Source organism: Eptatretus burgeri, chromosome 1, assembly GCF_056783735.1.
Source record: "Eptatretus burgeri isolate ZD-2024b chromosome 1, Ebu_testis_v1, whole genome shotgun sequence".
In the NCBI taxonomy this organism is placed as follows: Eukaryota; Metazoa; Chordata; class Myxini; order Myxiniformes; family Myxinidae; genus Eptatretus; species Eptatretus burgeri.
In genome coordinates this window covers 30024679-30039678 of record NC_140961.1, presented here as the reverse complement: position 1 = coordinate 30039678, position 15000 = coordinate 30024679, and the positions used below count along the sequence as shown (strand labels likewise).

Here is a 15000-nt window from a genome sequence, read left to right as displayed (position 1 = left end):
GGGGAGGGGAGAGACGGCGGAGGTGTTGGCAACGGTTTGACCACAGCAACCACAGCAGGCTTCCCCAGGACCATCTCCGGTTTTGTTGTTTTCTTTGCTGTAGAAGAACAATGTCTCACGCACTCCCTGATTAGATTTTTAATACAAGTGATGACAACAATCACTGCTATGAAGATCATGAGCCCTGTAAACAACCAATGGATTATCCAGGCTCCCCAACTCCCCAATATTCCCTTCAACCAAGATCCCATTGACCATCCCTTGTTAAAATCATGATATTTTGCACCTTCAGCTTTAATTTTTTCAGCCAAATTATCAATTTCTTCTGAATTATCTGGAATGTATGTGCAGCATTCCACACCTATAACCGCACACGTCCCTCCTTTTTCTGCTAAAAGCATATCCAGAGCAATGCGGTTTTGCATCTCGGTTGTCCGTATAGCTACCAGCTCGGCACTCGTTTTGTGAAATCCTTCGCTGGTGGTATTAGCAAGCTTTTCCAAAGATGCTGCCAAATTGATAATTTCCCTTGCACTTTTGCCTGCTCCATAAAAGGGGAATGCAATCATGAAAAACCTCTCAACTTCTGAAATGGCTCTTTTCGATCTGACCTGTGGTACAAAGGGTGATTGGTCAGTGATTCAAATCCTGGGTAGTATAAATCCCAAAAAACATGATCCCCTCCATCCCACTGGTAGCCATGAGTATGCCTTATACCCACACACAAAATATGTACCATTTAGGGGTGCCTGAGGTTCAAGCAGGTTATTTACTTCGATTTTTACAGGTATGGTTGTTCCATTAATTCGCCCTTTTATGGTCACCATTTCATCCCCATGTCTAGCATAGTACTGGCATGTTGATTCTCCTAAATGGGGTCCCCCCCCTTGTCCTCTAACTAGACAAATCAATCCAATTTGTTTGTGCATGAGCTGAAAATGTGGGGGGTACTTTTCTAATCCCTCCCCCTTCTTCAATCCATCATAATTCGTTACTTTTATTGCTCTTGCCGGGCCCTGTCCCACAGCCTTTTGCTTAATAGTTCTGTACTTAGGGTAATACCAATGCTCATAGTTCGTGCAATTATAACCCCCCTTCTCCCAATTACTTTTTATTTCTATTATTCTACCTTCCACTGATGCCTTCTCTACTTTAGTTAAAACTGGTCCATCTTGTCTACGGACTATGTACCCACACATGTTCTCCCCCTGGAGTGGAACTGCAAACAAGGGTAATCCGTGTTTTGAGGAATGTGGAAGGTGTGAACACACCCAACACTCCCTTTTGTTCATTGTCCTAGCGTACTGTAGAGATAATGCCAGGTAAGTGTTCAGTGGATGATCAGTCAATTCTTTATGTAGGATTAGTTCTCGTCTCTTTCTTTTACCCATAGTTCTCTCATCATCAGTTTTTCCTTCATTATAACGCATGCAGCTCGTATTGTAAAATGCCCACGTGCATCCAAGTGCACAAAAAAATACAGTCATGGTAAGATAGGTGTTGTTCATGTTGTCCCTGTCTCTGCTGGTATAGCCAGTTTACAATGTGTGGCATGTATCCAAGCCGTCTTACCCTCGCACTTTACCGCAGTCGGAGTAGTCAGCAGTACCTGAAATGGTCCTTTCCACCGAGGTTCCAAGGCTGTTTTCCTCGTGAAGTGTTTTATCAGAACGTAGTCTCCCGGCTGGAAGGCGTGGTACGGCTCTTCCACTGGTTCGGGTAGGGCCTCTTTTACCCTTGTGTGTATCCCCCTTGCGATCCTGCAAAGCTGTTTACAAAATGTCAGCAAGTTCTCGTCCATCATTGTAATATCCAACTTATTCATGTTTGTGGGGGCGGTGAATGGCAGCCGCATTGGCCTTCCCATTAGTATTTCATGGGGGGATAACCCTGTTTTCCGGTTTACTGTCGATTGCATGCTCATTAGTGCCAAGGGTAATGCCTCTGGCCATTTTAACCCCGTCTCCGTTGTTATTTTAGCCAATTTGTTCTTCAGTATTCCGTTTTGCCGTTCCACAGCACCTGCTGACTCTGGGTGATAAACACAATGAAATGTTTGTTTAATTCCCAGTGCTTTACACGCTGCCCCCGTGTTATTTCCCCCGTAAAATGTCCTCCTTGATCGTGAGACACTTTATGAGGAATGCCAAATCGGCAGAAAAAACTTTTTAACAGGTGTTTTACCACGGTAGCGGCATCAGCCTTTGCACATGGGTACGCCTCTACCCACTTAGTAAAAATGTCTACCACTACCAAAACATTGCTGAACCCGCCTGATGGAGGCATTTTTATAAAGTCTATTTGTAGGTACGTGAATGATCCCCAAGGGGCTGGGTGAGCTCCCAGCACTCTTGTTTTTCCCTCCTTCTGCTGGTTGTGTTTTTGACATATTTGGCAATTCTTACACACCCCTTCTACTACTCCCCCAATTCCTGGTGCATACCAGGATTCTTGCACCTGTCTCACAGCCCCCCTCTTGCACACATGTCCATTTAAATGGGCCATGCGTGCAAGCCACGGTAGGATTTCAGTAGGTGCTATGACCTTTCCCCTATTAGACCATAGTCCGTCTGCATCCATTGTCCCTCCTGCAGCTTTCCATTTGTCACGATCATCCAGCGATGCTGCAGCTTGAATTGAAATAATATCTGACAAGCTATACTGATGCAGCTTAATTTGTTCCTTCGGTAGTCGTGCTGGCATTATCAAAGGAATAGGCAGACTAGCCGCCTCTTTTGCAGTTTTATCCGCCTTGTCATTTCCTTTGTCGATATCCGTAGTGAGTTTCTGATGTGCGCGGCATTTAATTACCGCGACGTCTGCTGGTGCTGAGATACTTTTTAACAGCTCAGAAACTAAATCACCATTTTTTATTGGTGTTCCTGCAGAGGTGAGAAACCCTCGCATTTTCCATATCACACCTTTGTCATGTACCACACCAAAAGCATAGTTAGAGTCAGTGTATATATTTACCGCGATGTTAGCAGAACCATCGATGAACAAGGTGAGGTCCGGGTGTTCCAAGGGTTGATCCTTGAGATCCGGGCGCACGGTGGATACTTCTTGTATTGCCTCTGTGCAGTCGTGAGCATCACCATCGTCTTTCGTTGGCAGCAAGGAAGCAGGATTAAGAACATTACATCTCTCAATCTGCAAATTTGGCTGGTGTAGGAGAGTCGTCTCATACTGCATCAGGCGTGTGTTGGTTAAATGTTGTGTTTGCTTTTTGGTTAATAAAGCCGCGACACAGTGGGGTACCCTTAGCGTGAGGGGGTGACCCATCACGATTTCTGCCGTGCGCTTAACTGCGTAGCTCGCTGCGGCCACCGCTTGCAAACAAAGAGGCAACCCCCGTTCGACCGGGTCCAGCCTTCGGCTAAAATATGCAATTGGTCGCTGGCGGTCGCCGTGGGATTGTGTCAGCACAGCCTGCGCAAATCCTCTAGTTTCGTGAGAGTAAAGGAAGAATGGTTTCTCATAATCTGGCAGCCCCAACGCGGGAGCTGTCGAGAGTGCCGCTTTTAATTTGGTAAAATATTCCCCCATCTTCTCAGTCCACTCAATTACATTGGGCTGGTTTTTGCCCACCACAACATACAGTTCCTTTGTCAGAATTGCATAATCAACAATCCACTGTCTACAGTAGGTTGCCATACCTAAGAATCACATCATCTCTTTCTTTGTGCGAGGGCATGGCACTTCCGAAATTGAAGTTATTCTCCCCTTATCCAATTCCCTCTTTCCTTGCGAAATGTGGTGTCCCAAATACTTAACCCTTTCCTTGACTAATTGCAACTTCTCTTTATTCACCTTGTGGCCTTTTCTTGCCAATGCCTGGAGCAGCTGCAGCGTATCTGTTTCACACGCTGCTTTGTTTGGGGAGCAAATGAGCAAATCATCCACATATTGTAGCAGCACTGATTTACCCTTGAAGACAACATCTTCTAAGTCCTTATGTAAGGTACGCGAAAATAATGTTGGACTATCCGCGAACCCCTGAGGCAAAACAGTCCATGTGTATTGACGGCCTTTATATGTGAAGGCAAATAAAAACTGGGATTTTTTATCAATGGGTACAGAAAAATATGCAGAACATAAATCGATTACAGTAAAATGGGTGGAACTTGCAGGTATAGACGTCATCACCCCTTCTGCGCTCGGTACCACGGGGTGGATACTTTGAATCACCTCATTTACTTCCCGTAAATCCTGAACAAATCTCCACTTATCTTTCTGTGGCTTTTTCACTGGCAGTATAGGCGTGTTGCATGGGCTTGAAGTTTCTACAATTATCCCTTGCTCCTTCAAAGATTCAATTACTGGTGCTATCCCGGCCTCCGCCTCCTTTCGCAGGGAGTATTGGCGCACATTTGGCCAAGGCATTCCCGGTTTGAGTTTAACCACGAGGGGCGTTGCCCCAATGATATGGCCCACATCATTGTCATGTCGGGTCCACAATTCTTGTGGAACTCTTTCTATCAAATCTTCTGCGTTTTCTCCTTCATTTACCGTTTTCATCACCCTCTCATGTTTAGGTGGTAAATCAACCTCTTCAATTGTCCCCAATAACACCTGTTCCTCAAAATCACAAATCCACCCTTCATCGTTCGCTAGCTTGTGCACCTGCCAATGCAACATCATTGTTGTGCAGGTCGCTACTGCCCCCTGTAGGCGATAAACCATAAAGCCCAAATCCTTCGGGTGATAATCTTTTGCTGTGGTTATTGTCACATGCGAAGTTACTCCCGGCGGATACTTTGTCAAATGCCTTTGTTGTTCTGTGAGCTTTACCTCCATTGCAACACCTTCCTTACCAATCATCAAACGGCAAATCAAAAGATCATTGTAGGTTCCCAAATACGGAGCAATTTTCTCCGCAAATTCAGCATCATCTCCATTCGCATCATAATAGATTGTACAATGTGGAGGGTCATAGTAGATGTGTGTCATTACTTGTGCATTGTCTAGCCACATTTGCATTTCCTCACTTTCGGCTAAGACTTCCTTTAAACATATTGTTGCGGTCTTCGCGCCCGCCGGCGTGCGAACGGCCACGTAACTCGAATCGCGGCACGTCGCCCACCGGACGGACAATCCAGTCGTGACCCTCTCGGACTAACGCCGGGAACCAGTCACGGGTGGACCTTTCGGTCTCACCGCGATCGAGCCAATCAGCCCCCGCGTGGGATAGGGTTGCTCGCCAAATTCGAACTACCGAAGTACCCACGCGGAGGGTAGACCGGGCGATCGCACCTCGCCGCAGGTCGACTTCGGACACGGGCCACTTAAGCGACCCGTTCCGTACTATCAGAATAACCGAGCGGTGTTATCGTCGACCTCGACGGTTCGATTAATTATCGGGCGTATTCAGCCCACTACCAACCCTTTACGTGAAGCAAGATGGGGATTCAATGGAGGAAAAGACGAAGCGAAGCGGGAGAACAGTTCAACAATAAAGCACATTTATTCGCGGCACACGGGAAGCACACAAATACAATTCCACCAAATGCACACAAAAAAAAGAAAACACACTTCCATTTACACAAAAAGCAAACATAAAAGTGAAAACACAGTGCAGAGCTAATACCGACTACCGAGCACACGGCAACACTTATACAATTCTACTTCACAGACGGCGCCGACAACACATACCCAAAACCAAGGAAAAGAAATCCCCCAAGAATGAGGTAGGCCTGAGGCCGAGACCGGGTCGGGCCTACCCGTCTGGTGATGAGACGCGGAGCGGCGATGGCCCCGCAACCCGCGGGCCTCGTGGACAGTGCCTGGCTGGGGGTGGGAACGGGGCCCCCTTGGTCGCACTATCTCAGCGCGGGGGGAAACAGGAGGGGGTTGCTGATGCTCGGGGTATAGAGGATCTTTATTATGTGCGACGAGCGTCTCCACCTCGGCCAGGTCGCGCTGTCGGCCTCCCTCGGGTGCAGCTTCCTGCACGACGCGAGCACCCCCTCGTCTGGTGTCGCCGCCTTTCCACAGCTCCGTCCCCTCCGTTCCGACTCCAACGCACACGACGAGCAGCTCCACCGCCCGCGAAGTCTTGACCCTTTGCTTCCGACTCTCCTCTTCTTGACTCTCCGACCGACTCTGACTGACGAACACGGTCCTTTTATCCCCCCGTAACTTCGCCTTTGACCCCCTCCCTTTGACCTTTCACCTCGCTCCCCATTGGCCCGAGAAAAAGTGGGCGTGAAGGCTTTTTGATCCACAAATTTGCATATATCGATCGCCCTGGGGGCGGGGCCAATTCGCCCCTCGCTCACCGATTGGACGGCAAAAAGTGGGCGTGTGTCGTTTTTGATCCGTTTTTGAAGCAGAAAATCCGTGATTTTGTACACGCTGTTCGACGCGCGTCCTACACGAGTCCAGCATCGGTGCCCATGAGTGGCGCGAGATGACGGTGATGCGATGGTGGCGAGTTGTGACGGTAAAGGTCGTGGCGGTTGTGGTGAAGCGGTGGTTGTGGTCGGTGGTTGATGTTGTGGTTGTGATCAGGGCGGTTGGTCCAAAATAAAGATAGTAAAAGAAAAACGGCTATCCTGAAGAGTCGCAGCACGTATAAATGACATGTATTCCCACTAGACAACGGGTTTGGGCCTAACTACACATGCACTTACCGAGATACCTCACCTAAGGGACCTGAATGGTGGTTTGCGAATCTGGTAACCACAACACTACCCCCTTCCCTTTTTACAGACTCGTCCCGAGTCATCAAATTTTCGTGTGCCATCATGTGTAGTTTTCCCCTAGTACATTTTACCTACGGATCCCTGAGTGCGACATTCATGGTATTCGTGTCCCCAAAATAAATAACCTGAGGGCTGCGTAACTACCTAAACAAACTCACTCACACGGACGACTTAAATAAAATTGCCGGCGCTAGACAGACATGCCGGGGGGCGCACTCATATGTACAGTACATCTTACCTTAACTTACAAATTTTACACTAAACCATGGCCCAGGATCATTGAACTCTGCAAAAAGAAAGCAGTTAGCAGGGAGCCAGGCTGCCCACATGCAGTCTCTGGCTCAAACAATGCAGGTGACAGGGAACGTGGCTGGCTGCTCACACGCAGTCCAAGGCCTTCCCTTTTGAACTGAACGCAGTGAACCACAACGGTGCATGGGCGGCACAAACGTAGTCTCCGTGCCAGCTCAAGTGGCACACGCAATGAGCACAACGAATGGATGGGTGAACACAAACACGGTGCACGGGCCGCCACTGCAGGCCCGTGTTGTAGCTGCCAACAGGGCAGTTCTTGCAACTTGCAAGCTGTTGCCTTGATCCTGGCGCACATGGCAATGAACAGGGGGGGGCAAAGCAAAATTGAACGGGGCTGGTGAACGTGGGCAGTGGCATGGCATGGCAAAGGCAGCAGGCAAACACAGCCCGCAGAAGAAGGCCGCTGCAGGCAAACACAGCCGGCAGATGAACTGGCCGGCACAGGCCTTGAAGCAAAACCCGACCAGCCGATGGCACAGGCCTTGCAGCAAAACAACAGCTGCCGATGAAGTTGGCCGGCACCGGCCTTGAAGAAAAACAGCCAGCCGATGAAGCTGGCCAGCCTTTGCCGTTCAGTGGAGGTTGGTGGAGGGAGTGCGGTGGTGCTGGCCACTTGGAAGGCGGGCTCGGACCTACCTACCTGTCTCCCTCCCAACCTATCGCCTTTGCCTGTCACTGTACCTACCCACTCCCTTAATTTGTCAAACCCCAATTTAGCCCCAACTTATTTTTTTATTGTTTTTATTTTTACTTCCCCACTATAAATCGTCCCCTAACCCCCTTTATCGTCCTTGTTCGGCTCACCTATCCTGTCACCTAGCCTACTCCCAACCCCTACATTCCCTTCCCGGAGGGGAACAAGGGAGAGCTAACGTCCTGTGTCGAGGCCCAACGAAGCCTCAGAATGGCCTCCCCAGAGTTCGGCGATCTTAATACCAAGTGGGTCCAGCTGCCCACAACGACAGCGAGGGGATGGATGGTGCGGAGGGGTACATCTCCTAATCTATCCTAACCATTTAACTGTTAAACTACCCCGGGGCTTTCAACAAGCGCTTCTCGCTTAAACTATTGGTTCTAACAACCCAGATTCCCGTCGCCTGTGTTGGTGTCCTTACAATTTCGGGCCTCGCCCCCCAATTTTCTCTCCGTGCCCTCACACGGTCTCCTGGCTGGGACACGTGGCTCCCTTTGGCAGGCACGACCCTCTGCCGAATCTCCCGCTATGGCACCCCCGGGCACTACACTGCCTCCGAGCCTACCAGCTCCCTAACACCAGGGAGTGCCCCCATGGCACCTCCCTGAAACGCACACGTGGCAGGCCGGCCTCCCGGGCCCCTTTCCGAGGGTCACCCGTGCCCACAACACTGCCCACGCGGCTAATGGCGCCCCGGGCCCCCGCACCAAGCAGGCGCACCCGTGCCCACTACTCTATCCCGGCCCCCCATGGGCCCATGGCCTACCGCGGCCGACTAGCCTGGTGCCCGGGGTACCCACTCAGCGATACTCACCTTTCGCAGCCACGCTCCCAAGCCCGTCAACAGGGCTCCTGCACCCCTCCAAATGGGTCTCGAGCCTACTTTCCCACCAACAACAAAACGACCTCCATTTTTCAATTTCACTAACCCAGCTAACTCACTCTACACTGACCCCGGGGTCCCTTGGGCGGGAGTCACTCCTCCCCCCAATCACTCATCGCACCATGCATTCCCCATTCACTCCACACACACAGACCCGCTGGCCTCACTCACTCACCAAGCACATGCCTCACAACTCACCAACTCTTCAACACACACACCACTGAACTCTGCCATCCTTCTAACTACATCCCCTAACTAACTCGTGCTCCCACGTCGTCCCTTAAACTACAGCACGTTCCTTTTAACACTACGTAGCTAAACTACGTCCCCTCTACACATCCACAAGTCTGTCACTGTCTCCAAATAAATCCCATTTTATTTCCCAACCTAAAGCTCGCTACAATCCCTCTAACTAATCCATTCCACGGACTCCATGAGGACTTACCCCTGCCCCATGAAGTCGGTCTAACTAAGCTAACCCTTCCCCCTAACTAGTTTTCATCCTGTGCCCAGGTAAGGGGGTCTTTCACCCCTTGCCCAGGAATCCTGTGCACCCGAAAGTGAGGCTTGCTTCTTTTTATTTTTTTTTTTTCCATGCGCAGCACCTGCGCGGCAACTCAGAGCTCGCGCACTTTGCACCTGCCCGTGACGTCATGCAGCTGCACGTGTTCCTCGTCCCTCCTTGGACGGGACCATCCGGCAGAGATACCCCTCCTGCCGGATTCCAACCCCACGTGCAGCCATGACGTCACCGTGCGCATAAAAAAAAACAAGCCCCACGTCTCGAGGGGTTCCCCACGCGAACACATGTGCTTTGCCCGTTGGAGCTTAACACACACGATCGCGTGGAGAACCCGTCCGGTCCAAATCCATTTACCTGCCTAAACTTTGTCCGTCCGCGGGATCGGCAAATCCACCGCGTGCGTTTCCGGACCGGGACTTCACTCTCGCAAGCGAGCACGTGGTGGTCTCGTGCGCTGCACAGCACGGACCGCGTGCTCACTGCTGGGTGAACCCGGCACGGTCCTCGAAACAGCTACAGCCGCTACCCGGCTTTCTCTCCTCTGTCGCCGTCTCCGTCTCCATTCCACCCACGCACACCTGCGTGTTACGACGCACACAGTCCACTCCATCACATTCACACGGGGAGACGCGGCTGCGTGCTCCCGCATGCCGACCGACATCTCCCTCTCATACCGCTCTCTCACACACACGGTCTCCCTTACATAACCCATACCACTCACACGTGGTGCTCCATTCACTCGTCCCTCACTCACACACGCGGGGGAACTCACCCACGGTGCCTCATCCATACTCCGCGCCTCACTCACACACGCGGGGGCACTCACCCGCGGTGCCTCATCCATACACACGGCGACACTCACACACGCGGTCTCTTCCACACACGGTGCCTCACCCACACACGCGGGGGCACTAACCCGCGGTTCCTCATCCACACTCCGTGCCTCATCCACACACGCGGGGGCACTCAACCGCGGTGCCTCACTCATACACACGGCGACACTCACACACGCGGTCTCTTCCACACACGGTGCCTCACCCACACACGCGGGGGCACTAACCCGCGGTGCCTCACTCACACTCCGTGCCTCATCCACACACGGCGTGCTGGGAAGCACGTACTCCGGCACCATCGCCACCACACCACTCACACGTGGTGCCTCACTCATACTGGCCGTTTCACTCACACACACGGCCTCACTCACACACGGTGCCCCATCCACACCCGGCGTGCTGGGAAGCACGCACTCTGGCACCATCGCCACCACACCACTCACACACGGGGTCGCTTCCACACACGGTGCCGCACTCACACCTTGCACCACACACACAGGGACAACCACACTGGGGATTTGTGTCCCCACAAGGGTCTCCGGGGCCTCTATACCCCCCAAGCTCTCCAAGCACCTGTCCACAGCACCCGTCCCCTCAACCTCGCAAAGCACGACCGAACTCACCTGGTCGTGACTCGCCTCAAGGGGGGGGTACTCCCTCCCCTCGTTCCTGGAGGAGGCCATCCAGGTGCTCGCACTGGGTCTCTACCCAGTCCGCCAGCTCACCCCCATTATCCTCCACTACCTCCGTGTGTGCGTCACTTACCCCGTCCTCACCATGCAGTCTCTCCTCTATTTTTTCTATCTCCCGTGTCTCTGCCAACTCTTCACCCTTTACCTCCCTTGTCTCAACTATTATTTCCTTTGTCACGGCCTTCATGCCCGCCTGCAGGCATCGGCCCATGTTCTGCGTCTCACCCCGTAGCTCTTTCATTTCTTCCTTCATGTTTGCTTCCATTCCGTTTATTTGCTGTGTATTCGCATCCATCGTCGTTTTCACTTCATTCATTTGCTTGTTCATTTCGTTTTTCATTTCATTTGTATTTGTATCCATCTTTTTGTTCATTTGTTGTGTATTCGCATCCATCTTTTCGATCATTTTCGCATTCATCTTTTCGTTCATTGCCGCCAGCATGGCGCATAGCTGGGCCATGTTGGATGCACTCAGCTGAGCCGTTTCGGCAAGGGTTGGGGAAGGGTTTTGGTGGAGAGGGGGGGGGGAGGTGTCATACAACGCGGCCGCTGCCGCACCCACCTCGGGCCCTGGGTTCAGTTGGGCGAGTCCGTGTTCCTGCACAATCAACATTTCCTGCTCGGGGATTCCATCCTGGACCATGGATTCCACATTACTACACATATACATTTCTAATACCCCCGGCTCCCGCTCGCCTTGAGACGCCATCTTGCTTCTCGTGAAGGGTTAATTTGCTCGCTCGTAATTTGGAGGGAATCGGGGGTCGCTTCTCTCACCCCTGGACCGATTCCCGTGAATTTCGCTGGAGACAGGAGAGCCTGTTGTCCCGCTCTCCAATACCAGTGCCGCGAGGAGGGCGATGAATTTGTATCCCACTCCTGACACCAGTGTTGCGGTCTTCGCGCCCGCTGGCGTGCGAACGGCCACGTAACTCGAATCGCGGCACGTCGCCCACCGGACGGACAATCCAGTCGTGACCCTCTCGGACTAACGCCGGGAACCAGTCACGGGTGGACCTTTCGGTCTCACCGCGATCGAGCCAATCAGCCCCCGCGTGGGATAGGGTTGCTCGCCAAATTCGAACTACCTAAGTACCCACGCGGAGGGTAGACCGGGCGATCGCACCTCGCCGCAGGTCGACTTCGGACACGGGCCACTTAAGCGACCCGTTCCGTACTATCAGAATAACCGAGCGGTGTTATCGTCGACCTCGACGGTTCGATTAATTATCGGGCGTATTCAGCCCACTACCAACCCTTTACGTGAAGCAAGATGGGGATTCAATGGAGGAAAAGACGAAGCGAAGCGGGAGAACAGTTCAACAATAAAGCACATTTATTCGCGGCACACGGGAAGCACACAAATACAATTCCACCAAATGCACACAAAAAAAGAAAACACACTTCCATTTACACAAAAAGCAAACATAAAAGTGAAAACAGTGCAGAGCTAATACCGACTACCGAGCACACGGCAACACTTATACAATTCTACTTCACAGACGGCGCCGACAACACATACCCAAAACCAAGGAAAAGAAATCCCCCAAGAATGAGGTAGGCCTGAGGCCGAGACCGGGTCGGGCCTACCCGTCTGGTGATGAGACGCGGAGCGGCGATGGCCCCGCAACCCGCGGGCCTCGTGGACAGTGCCTGGCTGGGGGTGGGAACGGGGCCCCCTTGGTCGCACTATCTCAGCGCGGGGGGAAACAGGAGGGGGGTTGCTGATGCTCGGGGTATAGAGGATCTTTATTATGTGCGACGAGCGTCTCCACCTCGGCCAGGTCGCGCTGTCGGCCTCCCTCGGGTGCAGCTTCCTGCACGACGCGAGCACCCCTCGTCTGGTGTCGCCGCCTTTCCACAGCTCCGTCCCCTCCGTTCCGACTCCAACGCACACGACGAGCAGCTCCACCGCCCGCGAAGTCTTGACCCTTTGCTTCCGACTCTCCTCTTCTTGACTCTCCGACCGACTCTGACTGACGAACACGGTCCTTTTATCCCCCCGTAACTTCGCCTTTGACCCCCTCCCTTTGACCTTTCACCTCGCTCCCCATTGGCCCGAGAAAAAGTGGGCGTGAAGGCTTTTTGATCCACAAATTTGCATATATCGATCGTTCTGGAGGCGGGGCCAAATCGCCCCTCGCTCACCGATTGGACGGCAAAAAGTGGGCGTGTGTCGTTTTTGATCCGTTTTTGAAGCAGAAAATCAGTGATTTTGTACACGCTGTTCGACGCGCGTCCTACACGAGTCCAGCATCGGTGCCCATGAGTGGCGCGAGATGACGGTGATGCGATGGTGGCGAGTTGTGACGGTAAAGGTCGTGGCGGTTGTGGTGAAGCGGTGGTTGTGGTCGGTGGTTGATGTTGTGGTTGTGATCAGGGCGGTTGGTCCAAAATAAAGATAGTAAAAGAAAAACGGCTATCCTGAAGAGTCGCAGCACGTATAAATGACATGTATTCCCACTAGACAACGGGTTTGGGCCTAACTACACATGCACTTACCGAGATACCTCACCTAAGGGACCTGAATGGTGGTTTGCGAATCTGGTAACCACAACAATATCAAAGCCTCACTAATCGGCTGTCTTTTCAGCCTCCACCAATAAACAACTGGGTGCGATGTCATTTAACAGCATCATTGCTCACTGTGCTTTATTCTGGGGAATATCCACAAAAACCCCTTTGTTCGTACATGCTATTTTACATCCCAACTTACACAACAAATCTCTACCTAACAAATTCACCGGTGTGGTGGTTGTGAGAAGAAATGCATGTTTTTCCTGTAAAGGTCCACATCTTACTGGTAATTGCGTTGTTGTCTTTAATGTTTGTATGCTACCACCCAACCCTACTACTTGGACTTCAGCATTGGATTTTTCAACATGTGGCAGCTGTTTGGCTGCTATAGTAGAGTAGGTGGCTCCCGTGTCAACTAAAAAAGATAGTGTCTTACCTGAAACATCCAAAGAGTAGGTCGGCTCCTCTTTTGGTGTTAATGTCAACATTGCCCCTTGTAACACGGGTCCACCCGCGGTGTGTCAATATGACTTACGATTTTGCGGTTGTCCCGATCCTCCCTCCTGTTGGATCTCCGGTCGTCCTCTTTGGGGGCAATGTCTTTTCCAATGTCCCAATTGCCCGCACTGGAAACATCCTTGTGATTGACTTGGTTGTTCCTGTTCTTGTGTTGCTGCCGTCCTCGAGCGGGTCTGTGGTGGCGTTCGCGTCCAACCTTTGTTTTTTCCACTCCATTTCTTGGGCCGTCCATCCTGTGCTGCTGGTGGGGTCTTTGTGGACCTCTCATTCGTCGTCCCCATCTCCTGGCCGCTTCTTCTTCTTCCGAATCTGAATCATCTCCCTCCAGCCCCCACTTTCTCCAACCCTTATTCTTTCTTTGGTCTGCTACTTTGTCGAGCAACACCATCTGCAACACTTCGTCTTTCATTTTTGCCTTTGCGTTCTCCCGTTCTTCCGCTCGGTCCATACATTGATCAGCTGCTATACAAATCTCACTTGCTTTCTTGCCCTGCCAACCTAACAGTGCATACTTCAATTGTTTTTTAATTTGAGGCCTAAGTCCTTCCATTACGAAATTAGTGACCGTTCGCTCCGGTATGTCTGCTTCAACTTGAAACCCCCCATATTGTAAGAGTGTCAACATTAATCTATCCATAAACTCGAATGCCCGCTCCCCTTGACGTTGCTTTGTTTCATAGATTTTATCCCAATCTAATGCTGGTGGTCGTAAGGCCTTCTCAATCTCCTCATACAGGCGCCCTCGCTTATCTCGCCGATCTGCTTCGGTGCAAACTGCTGGTTCGTCTGCTGTCCACTCGGCAGCTTCTCGAGCTCTCTTCCACACATATGGAGACAACACTGCTTGACATAGCACTCCAATGTCACTGTGGGTGCATCGATGTGCTGCAACCCACTGCGTTATTAAATTCCTTACTGCTCCTGCATTTCCCCTCTGATCTAATACTCTCTCCTTCATTGATCTTAATTCAATTTCTTTAAATGGTCGGTACACTGACTGAGCCTGCACCCCTGGTCCCGCCGGAGTTATTTCCTGAACCGGGAAAGCAGAGGCTGTGGCCATCAGCCCCATACTTTCAAGGTTCGGATACAATCTTGGTGTGTTATTAACATATGCAGATGAATCACCTTCATTATTTACCTGAGCTTCCCGTCCTTGTACTTCAATCTCAGAGGCTTTTACCGAGGCAGGAACAATTCCAATCACTGGTGGTTGCATCTCTTTTACCTGTGTTTCTAGTTTTAATAGTTTCTGTTTCACCAAATTTCTAGCTACTTCACTTATTTGTAAGGCCTCCTCTTCCCACAATTTCCACGCTT

The 15000-nt window shown here is 51.4% G+C and overlaps 1 protein-coding gene and 1 long non-coding RNA gene across 6 annotated transcripts in view; one reads left to right on the top strand and one right to left on the bottom strand.

Moving 5' to 3' along the window:
* Window positions 1-15000, top strand: part of LOC147034151 (CMP-N-acetylneuraminate-beta-galactosamide-alpha-2,3-sialyltransferase 2-like) — a 239245-nt gene that overhangs the window by 96302 nt on the left and 127943 nt on the right. The gene's annotated exons all lie outside the window — the stretch shown is intronic.
* The window catches only part of LOC147034153 (uncharacterized), a 15680-nt gene continuing 1200 nt past the window's right edge, over window positions 521-15000 (bottom strand). The window contains exon 2 of the long non-coding RNA XR_015057272.1: window positions 521-1768. This is a non-coding gene — a long non-coding RNA (uncharacterized LOC147034153). The remainder of the gene's footprint in view (window positions 1769-15000) is intronic.